The sequence below is a fragment of the Nannospalax galili genome, unplaced genomic scaffold (genome assembly GCF_000622305.1).
Source record: "Nannospalax galili isolate Female #2095 unplaced genomic scaffold, S.galili_v1.0 scaffold481, whole genome shotgun sequence".
NCBI lineage: Eukaryota > Metazoa > Chordata > Mammalia > Rodentia > Spalacidae > Nannospalax > Nannospalax galili.
The window spans coordinates 113,613-124,089 of record NW_008345609.1 but is presented as its reverse complement, the minus strand read 5'-3'; positions in this window follow the sequence as shown (position 1 = coordinate 124,089).

The window sequence follows — 10,477 nt, the reverse complement described above, 5'->3', positions numbered from 1 at the left end:
CTTCAGTTGCTCATGCATTAAGGTAAAAAATCATCAAGTAGAACCTTATCAAGCTACACACTTCTGTACAAGAAAAGAAAGAACCGAGGAAATGAGCAAACTTACTGAGTCAGTAAAATCTTTACCTGCTTCACATCCAACAGAGCATTAACATCCAGAATATACAAAGAACTCAAAACAAAGAAACAAGAAAATAAATGACCAGATAAACAGATGGGTAATAGACCTGAACAGAGAATTCTCGAAAGAAATAAAAATGACTAAGAAGCCCCTTAAAAAGTGTTTAACATCCTTACTAATTAGAGAAACACAGAAAGAAACCATTTTATGTTTTCATCTTTCCCAAGTGAGACTGGATAAGATCAGAAGAACAAAAGATACCAAATGCTGGTGGGGATGTGGAGAAAGGGGAATGCTCATTCATTGCTCATGGGAATGTCAACTCATAAAACCACTATGGAAAACAGTGTGGAAAATTCAAAAAACTATAAATGAATCTACCATATAATCTGGTTCTACTACTCCTCCTTGGCATATACCCAAAAGACTCATCTTACTGTAAAGATACCTGTACACCCATGTTTGTTGCTGCTCTTTTCACAAATAGCTAAGAAGTGGAAACAACTTAAATATCCTTTGATTGACAAATGGATAATAAAAACATGTTATATTTACACAACGGAGTTTACTCAGCAGAAAAAAAATAGATGAAATTATGAAATTTGCACGTAAGTGGTTGGAATCAGAGACTGTTATACTAAGTGAAGTAACACAAACTCAGAAAAGCAAGTGACGTATGTTCTCCCTTATTTGTGGATTGTAGCACCAATCCTTTTTAAAAAATATTTTATTTATTATTTTTACTTTATGTGTATGAGTGTGTTGTCTGCATGTATAAGAGTGCACCTGTGCGGTGCAAAGCCGCGGAGGTCAGAAGAGGGCTTTGGATTGCTTTGAAACTGGAGTTAAGGATGGTTCGTACCTGCCATGTGGGTGCTGGGAATCGATCCTGGGTCCTCTGTAAGAGCAATCAGTTCTCTTAACTGCTAGCCATCTCTCCAGCCCCAGCACCAATCCTTTATATGTGAGTATATATCCTGATGTGACAGCAGGAACCAGGAAAAGGGAAAGGAAACACAGCAGTAAAGGAAATAAAGGAGCCCTAAAGCGGGAGATAGTAGAGAACAGATGCTACAAGGGGGAAGGTGAGGGAAAGCTGGAGTGTTCAACTGGCAGGGGAGGAGAGAGGAGCATGAAGGGACAAGGTTGGTGGAGGAAGATGGAAGACAGGAGTAGGGGGAAGGTGGGTGTTGTGGGGGAGAGGTTGGGGATAATGGGAAGGGCTTGAACTGGGGAGAGAAGGGAGGTTGTAAAGGGAAGAGAAAGGAGAGATGAATGGAGCTTGGGGGCTAGAGAAGCCAGAGGTAAATTTGGTGGCTCAGGAACTCCTGAAGATATGCACATATGATGTTTGAACATAAGTGCATGTGTACACCTGGGGGCTTCATTGCAAGGAACACAGTGCCAGACAGGAGAGACCTCTCTTCAGGTTGTTGGTCAGAATAATCCAAGAGATTCCCAAAGTAACACAGGATATTGTCAGAGCTTTTGGTTCTCCAAGAACTCCAAGAAAAGACCTTACTGCTGAAGTCAGGCACAGTACCTGGAGCAATAGAGCAGGAACTGACTGGAAAGACTTCTACCTGAAATCTAACTCTCGTAGTTCTAGAGGATACTATGCATCCCTCAGTTCTCATCATTGAAGTTTCCTCATACAACAAAGTGTGATGGACACAGAAGGTTACAACTGACTAAGTTTTAGAGAATAGGAAACTGCCTCAGCCACCCACAACATGGGGACCACTGTGGAAGTGAGAGTAGAAAGATTGTAAGAACTTGGTTGGTCCAGGAACATATGGAAACAGAGGCTTTTGGGCCACTGGAAGCTTGCTCACATGGACTTGAGGCAATGGTGGCTTTGAGTACATGACCCATGCCAACTCAATCAGACAAGGCCCAGAGTGAAGTGAGGAAAATGGGCAATGGGCCTGTCCTAGCCTGGGAACTTTTGGAGACTGATTACTACTACATGAGGGATAATAGACTTTTCTTACAATCTCTAGATATGCTGACTAGACTCTAGTAGATGAATTTGCAGTGAAGGACATATGGGTACAAATACTTAACTGGATAGTACTTAATATGTATGGTAGAATGCATGAGTCCTAGCAGGAAGGGGATGTGGAGGTATGGATGGAGGAGGGGGTCTAAATTTGATCAAGAACTGTTGTATGAAATGTACAAAAGTTGAATAATTTTAAAAAACTAAATAAAATAAAATGATTTCTTCTCAAAATAAAAAACCTAGTTCAACGCTTAAAAGAACATCTCAAAGTTTATGCATTATAATAATATATTTAAGATAATTGTTCATCTCTACATATTTATATATAAATATTAATTTCCTGGTAAATTTGTCTGTAAAAAGTTAAAATAATATATCCAGAATAAAATGGATAATGGAAACTTAAAAAAAAACTTATTAAGAATTTGAACAGGTTTATAGAGATACAGATTCATTAATTTTCAGACCACTCCTCTGGCTTTTACTGCACACCCAGTTACAGATTTGGATTAAATAGATGCAGACAAGTATTGGGTTACCTATGGCTGCTTTCTTTTGCCCATAACAAGATAATTTGGCTCAAGAGAAACTAGGCTTCACCTCCTTGAATCAGATGTATACAGTCTAGATGCCGTTTCAGTGAATCTCGATCAGAATCCTGATCAGTTTATTTTTCTGTCTATAAGTAAGTGATATGACACCTCCCTTCCTTCTGAAAACTGTAAATCAGGATATAGCAACTGGAAAAGAAAGGAGATTGCTTATGTTTATAATAAAACAGCCTTCATTTGAGACAGGTCTAATTTTCTTTTTAAATCCCTTTTCTGGGCTGTGCCAACTTAACCTGTTAAGTTAAATCTCTTCTAATCAATGTTTATTCAAGAATCTTTGGGGTTTTGTTAATGTTTTATCTACATATTACACAATATTTAAAGCTATCAGACTGGTGTAACTGATCTTCTTGGATGGTTAGTAACCGTACTTTGAAACCCATACTAATCTGGTCAAAGGGATATAAAAGGACAGCTTTGTTTCTTGCCCTCCAAGGTCAATTAAGTTTCAGGGCACTATGGGGCAGCCCTCGAAATATCCTGTAGCTATGATGAGTCATCCATCCTCTTGTTTGGGGCGGGGGAGGTTAATGGAGATGCCACCAGAGGGACTCAAATCAGTGCCCAGTCTATGAAGAGGAAGATCAACACAAAGGAAAGCCTCCTCCATGATTTCAAGTGAAGCCACATTCAAGCAGGACCTCTTGACTTATCCTTGCATAGATGGAAATTGTCAAAAGAAAGCCAAAGGAGCCAGGGTGACCCTGAGGATCAAGTCCTCAGTTGACCTTGAGTAAACCAAAAACTTAGCTGATTTTTACCAATTGCATATTCTTAAACACCCAAAAGGAAAGTATAACCAAAGATTAAAGAAATCAGTATATTTCTTTTAAATTTCAAGAAATTATGCTTCCCAGATAGTATGCTTAAAAGTTCATATGAAATATTGTTGAGAAAATTTTAAGATTTTGTGCCACCTGCAGTCAAAAGGGACGAGTCCATTATTGCTCTATTCAAAATTAAATGATGACTAAATTTCTTATCTCTCCCTTTCTAAAAGCCATTTAAGAGGCATCTCACACTGTGACTCTAGCCACTCCAGCATCTATCATAATGCCTTAAAAGCAGCTCCTGAGTCCAACCACCATTGCCAAATGAAAAATGAGGAGAAACCCAAAAGCTGGATGTTTTTGGAAGCCCTCATCAAGGAATTCTAATGGACTTTGATTTGGAAACTCACCTGTTCTGATTCTCCTGATTCCCTGCCTATAACTTGTACCTAACTACTCTTGCCTTTACTCCTTCTTCATAGGCACCAGTCAAGGAATTTCTTTTCTCTCCACAGCTATACTTCTGGTTCTTTCAGGTAGACCCATTGAAGAAAGACCCCATTTTCCACACTCTGTGTCCCTGTTCAGCATACAAGAAGCCAGAATGACCAAAGTCTCCATTCCCTATTGGCAGTTAGAGTTGCAACTACTGGAGGGAATAAAGGCCAGAAAAAAAGTCTTTATAAAAGTACCTGGAATACTTGAGATCTCTGACTAGCTAACAGGACCAATAGTCATGATTCTATTAATGCTTCTGGGGGGACCATCTATAATAAGTATTCTCAGTAAATTTATCAAAAATCAGGTAAAAGACATCAGACTCAATGTAATTTATCAAGATTATCACAGAGTTCCTCTTGAAGAACCATAAAGGATTATGTTGATGAAGAAGAGGGGGACATGTGATAGAATATAAAGGCCTGGAAGAGTTGCTGAAATTCTTGCATTATAATGGTTGCTAAAACCTGTGACCTGTGACCTGTGACCAGGTGCTAAGAACTTTGGACCCTGAAGGGCCCAGGGATAAGGTAAAAAATAAGAATGGGGTGGTAAACAGGAGTCTTCCTCCCCTCAGTGCATTTACCCCCCCATAGAAATCATTGTTTTCCAAGCCTGCCTCATTGCTGTATCCTTTATGACCATGTTTTACCTATAAACCACTTATTTACCACTTATGTATTATTTGCCCTTTGCTTGCATTCGTCACATGAGTATAAAGGTTCCCAAAAACTTGAGGGGGGGAAGTTGCCTCTTTTCTGGAAGGATCCATGTCAGTTCTGCAAGTGTAAAATTAAATGCTCTCTCCTCACCTGACTTTGGTTGTTGGTCTCTGTTTTCGTCTATGACAGAAGGTTCAGCTGGATTAACGCTTAAGAGAAGAATCTATTGTATATGTTTTAAGTAGCTTGAAATGTCAGGTTTCAACTCAACATTAAAATGTAGACCTCAGATTGAGTTCTTAGGACCACCAAGAAGTAGCCATACCCTAATGGGCCTCAACAAACTCTACATACCTCCACCTTCTGATGTGGTAATTTAAACCCCAAGGAATTGCAAAGTTGATGTTAACCTTTCTAAAGTTACTAGGGAAACAGATGGAATTCAAAGACTCAGTGACCTGAAACTACTGTGATATTTCTCCTCTGAAGAGGTAACCCTAAAATCATTTCAGAAATGGGCTAGAATTGGGAAACAGATATAACACATTTTTACTGTGAAAATCGATAAATCCAGTTCCAAAGCTGTTTGTAAGAAGAGATTAGTGTCTGATCTAGAATTTGAGATAGACCCTTATATATAGCCTCCAGACAGGGGTTATCATTTATTTATTTTCTTGATGATAGACATTAAATCTGGGGTGAGAAGGACTATCAAAATAATGTTAATTTGCATTTCCCTAATAACTAATACAATCTAGATCATAGTTACATTTTTTAAGCATTTAAAAATTTTTTGTTGAATTTTCTGGTTTTCATACAAAGATGTGATAGTATTTAGATCCCTTTCTCTATCCATACCTCCTCTTACTGCACATCATCCAACTGAAAGTACTCTATCCACTGAAGACTGGTTAACCTATCAAGAGTTCCCATCTCAAAGCCATTTGTTTCCTAAAGTTCCTTAGGTTGGACTGAGTTTCTTACCCACCTCCCCATGCCTATGTTGGGATTTTTGTCTGGTTTGAGCTTGCATGGGATTTGTGCATGCTGTCACCATTGCTGTAAGTTCATATGAGTTACTGATCAGCTGTCTGGAAAACTTTATTTCTTTGTGATCATGCATTACCTTTGGCTCTTACAATCTTTCTGTCCCCTCTTTTGCAATGATTCCTGAGCCTTGGGAATCAAAAGTTTGAAATAGGTATCCTATTCAGGGGTAAGCATCCTGCCATCTTTTGTTCTCAGAAAATTGGCCAGTTATGGGTTTCTGTGTTTATTGCCATCTGTTGCATAAAGAAACTTCTTTGGTGAGAGTTGAGAATTGCATTAATCTATAACAATAAGTCATTAAGAGTCAGTTTACTATGATAGCTATTTAGTAGAAAATTAGTATTGGGTTCTTCCTTATGCCTTGTGACCTGTCTAGTTTCAGGTTCCTAGGCCTGATATCACTTTCAGATATGGACTTCATCCTATGAAGTGTAACTTAAATCCAATTAGAGAGTCGTTTGTTACTCCCATAATATTCATACCACTATTGCATCAGTGGGCATATCATGCCAGGCCAATTGTAATTCACATAATTATTAGCTGGGTAAGGTTGATGATTACTTTTTTCTTCCAGTAGCATGCATAACACCTTCCAGCACTATGAAAGTTAGGAATTAAAGGTGAATCTTTGAAGTCAGAATCCACTTGATTTCTCCTTGTTTTTCCTCTATAGTTCATGCACTCACATATGCCCTCCAGGCAGAGGTCCTTGTTCATTTGTTTTCCTTCCTTAATTTTTAAAAAAAAATTTTATTATTTTTTCTTTATGTGTGTATCTAAGTGCACCCATGTTGCTTAATGTTTGTGGAGGTCAGTAGAGGGCATCAGATCCCCTGGAACTGGAGTTAAGAACTGTTGTTAGTCACCCTGTGGGTGCTGGGAAACAAACCTGGGCCCTCTGCAAGAGCAACCAGTGTTCTTAACCACTAAGCCAGCTCTCTGGCCCATAATTTTTTTTTCTTGTCTGTAGCTATCAGGTCTAAGGTGAGTTGGAATAACAAGGTACTTTTCATTTGCATTTCCCTGACAACAAATGAAATCCAGATTATAGTTACTGTTTTTTAGCATTTTTTAAAAATTCTTTTAGACCTATTTATTTTTATTTTATGTGTATGAGTGTTTATCCACATGCATGTATGTAAGTGCACCTATGTCATGTAATGCTCAAGGAGGCCAGAAGAGGGTATCATATCCCCTAGAACTGGAGGTACAGATGGTTGTTAGTCACCATGTGGGTTTTGGGAATGGAACCCCTGGGTCTTCTACATGAGCAACCAGTGCTCTTAACCACTGCGCCATATCTCCAGGCCCTTGAGAATGTTTTATGATTCTTTGAGAATTTTGTAGAGGAAAACAATGCATTTGGTCATAGATACTCCCATTCCCCCCATAACTTCTTCTGTTTGCCCCTCCCAACATATTTCATTCTTGATATTTTTCAATCCATGAAGTTCAATTACAGTTACTTATATGCCATGGGTGTGGGTCCACCCACTGGAACATGGGTAACCAACCAGGAGCCACATCCTCAAAGAAAATCATTCTTCTCCCAGAAGCCATCAATTGTCAATTACCTCTGAGATCAGTGTTGGATCTCATGTGCCCCTCCCACATCCAATGCTAGATTGTTGAGTAGCTTGATCTTGTGCAGGTCTTGTGCATGTAACCACAGCTATGAGTTAGTGAGTTTGATGACACTATTATATCCAGAAGAAAATGATTAACAGAAGTTCTCCCCAGCTCCTGTCTCTTACAATGCCCCACACACACCTTTTCTACTATATTCTGTGTTTGACAGGATCAAGGAGTGATATAAATCTCCATTTATGTATTAACACTCCATAGTCACTTATTCTCTGTAACTGACCAATTGTGAGTGTCTTTGTTAACCATTGTCTATAGCTAAAAGAAGCTTCTCTGATGAAGGCTGAGAGCTGGACTAGCCTATGGGTATAAAGATCCACATATAACAGTCGATGGGATTAGGGAGAGTCATATAAGAATTGGATGTGGCTAGCAAATTATATATCTAGACTTGAGTAGTGAATATAAGGGTTCTTATTTTATGAAAAATGTTTTTTTTTCTTTTCCCTATTTTGTTTTGTTGAAACTTTGATAGAATAAATAAATGAAATAAACTCAAAATTTGGTGCAAAATGGAAGTACACAACTCTGACCCATAATGTCCCTTTTCTGGAGACCAGCAGTCAACTATTACTGCCAGAGGTAAATCCCTTCACTACTGACAATGCAACACAAAAAACAGAAGAAACTTTTCTCCTCTGACTATAGGGTATAAAAAACAGCATCTTTAGTGAATCAGAACAACAGAGAATGTTTCTGCCTCTTGAATGATGTCCTCTGTGTAAAATGTGATACAAAATTTTGCCATAGTGAAAGCAGTTAATTAAGAGCTCTAATTGAGCTTGGGCAGTGACCAAGGGAAACTTTAGAGAACAGGTATTGCCTGCCAGAAATTAGTCTGTCATGGGAGTTGCCTCCTGGAATCACGCTGTTTTTCTCAGGACACTAAGAAGGAAAGTGACTAATAGGTCACTTGGGGGTGGCAACTATTTCTGTAAATTAATGTTTTTTCTCCTGATAAGAATTATTTTGACCATGAAGCCAAATAAGATTTAAATAGGATGAAAAGTAACAGAAGGAAAAACTGAAAGAACATCTTTATGTTTTGAAAACTGGTTCTGCAATATGAGATCTCTGCTAAGAATAGAAACAATAGTTTAATCACAGACAGTGAAGCAAGCAGACAAGATCTTTTGCTTTGTTAGTTACTTACTAATTTCTTCATAGTAAAACAGAAAAATGCAACAAGATAAATAAGATAAAAGTCACAAAAATCTAGGACGAAGAATACTCATGACTTGTTTATCCATAAAACTATTAATTAAATGTGATGTAAACCATAAGCACTACTGAGTGCACCAATGCAGATATTAAAAGAGGTGTTTTAGTCTAAATAGAGTTTTTCCAATGTTTGACTTCCTATAATAGTTTTATAGGAAATTCTTAAATTCTGAAAATATGAGTATTTTTTAGGGAGTTCCTTAATATCCAAAAATAATCATAGAGTGGAAAAATCTGAATTAAATTTAAAAAATCATTTACATCCATTGTTAAAAATAAAGGCAAATATTTTGGCTAATAATTTACTGTGCCAAATGATGTATTTTCCTCTTAACCTTGCCCTAACCCTAAATTGGTATACCTTATATTTGAAAACAAGAAATATGATCTAGGACTTGACCTCTAGCCAGTTTTGTTATATGTTTACAAATATACTGGTAGAGATACTAACAATCAGATACAGAGACAGAAGACAGTGAGAACAAAAGTATTTAAAAATCTAAGAACAAACAAGCCAAGAAATAACAAATTGGACCTCATTAAACTAAAAAGCTTCTGTACATCAGAAGAAGCAACCAAGGAAGTGAAGAGAAAACCCAGAGAATGGGAGATAATTTTCACCAGTAACACATCTGACAGAGGTTTAACATCCAGAACATATAACCAACTCAAAAAAACCATCAAGAAATAAAACAAGCCAAGAAATAACAAATTGGACCTCATTAAACTAAAAAGCTTCTGTACATCAGAAGAAGCAACCAAGGAAGTGAAGAGAAAACCCAGAGAATGGGAGATAATTTTCACCAGTAACACATCTGACAGAGGTTTAACATCCAGAACATATAACCAACTCAAAAAACAAAGAAGTGAGAAACCAAATGACCCAATTAAAACATGGGCTAAAGATCTAAACAGAGAGTTCTCAAAGGAAGAAATAAAGATGGCTAAGAAACATTTCAAAAAGTGTTCAACATAGTTAGTAATTAGGGAAATGCAAATTAAAACCACCCTGAGGTATCACCTTACTTCAATCACATTGGCTAGGATCAAGAGAACAAATGATACCAACCAAATGCTGATGAGAATGTGGAGAAAGGGGAACACTCTTTTCACCGCTGGTGGGATTGCAAACTTGTGCAACCTCTATGGAAAACAGTGTGGAGAACTTTTAAAAAACAAATTTAACCTATTGTATGACTTGGTCATACCACTCCTTGGCATATACCCAAAGCACTCATTCTATTGTAGAGACACTTGTACAACCATGTTTATTGCTGCTCTTTTCACAACAGCAAAGAGATGGAAGCATCTAAGTGCCCCTCGACTGACTAGTGATTAATAAAAATGTGGTACATTTACGCAATGGAGCTCTATTCAGCAGTAAAGACAAATTTGTAGGTAAATGGATGGACCTAGAAACTGTTATACTAAGTGAAGTAACACAGAATCAGAAAAATAAAGATGCATGTTCTCCCTCATTTGTGGATCCCAGCACCAAATCCTCTGAAATTCCATGTCTACACTGCTTGAAGTGAGCAAAGGAGAGGGAGAAATCAAGCTTGGACTAAGCTGGAAACTCCCTGCCACTGGATGGGTGGCTTTAGTGATGCCTAAAGGTGATATGCAGATGACTGAGGGAGAATTGTCCCATATAATTCTGCTCAACAGCAGAACCTGAGTGTTGCACTATCAACATACCAAACAAGATGTTCCTGCTGGTGCAATAGTGGAAAATCTAGTGCATGCACAACCAGAAAATTTTTGATTGGATATAATGCCCTCTCCTGGAGTGAAACACACATCTGGTACTGTAGACCAGACCAACCCCCTGTGACAAGGAAGAATATAGGCTCCAGTGGGAAGCCATTTCAATTGTTTTGTTAGATGGATGTGATG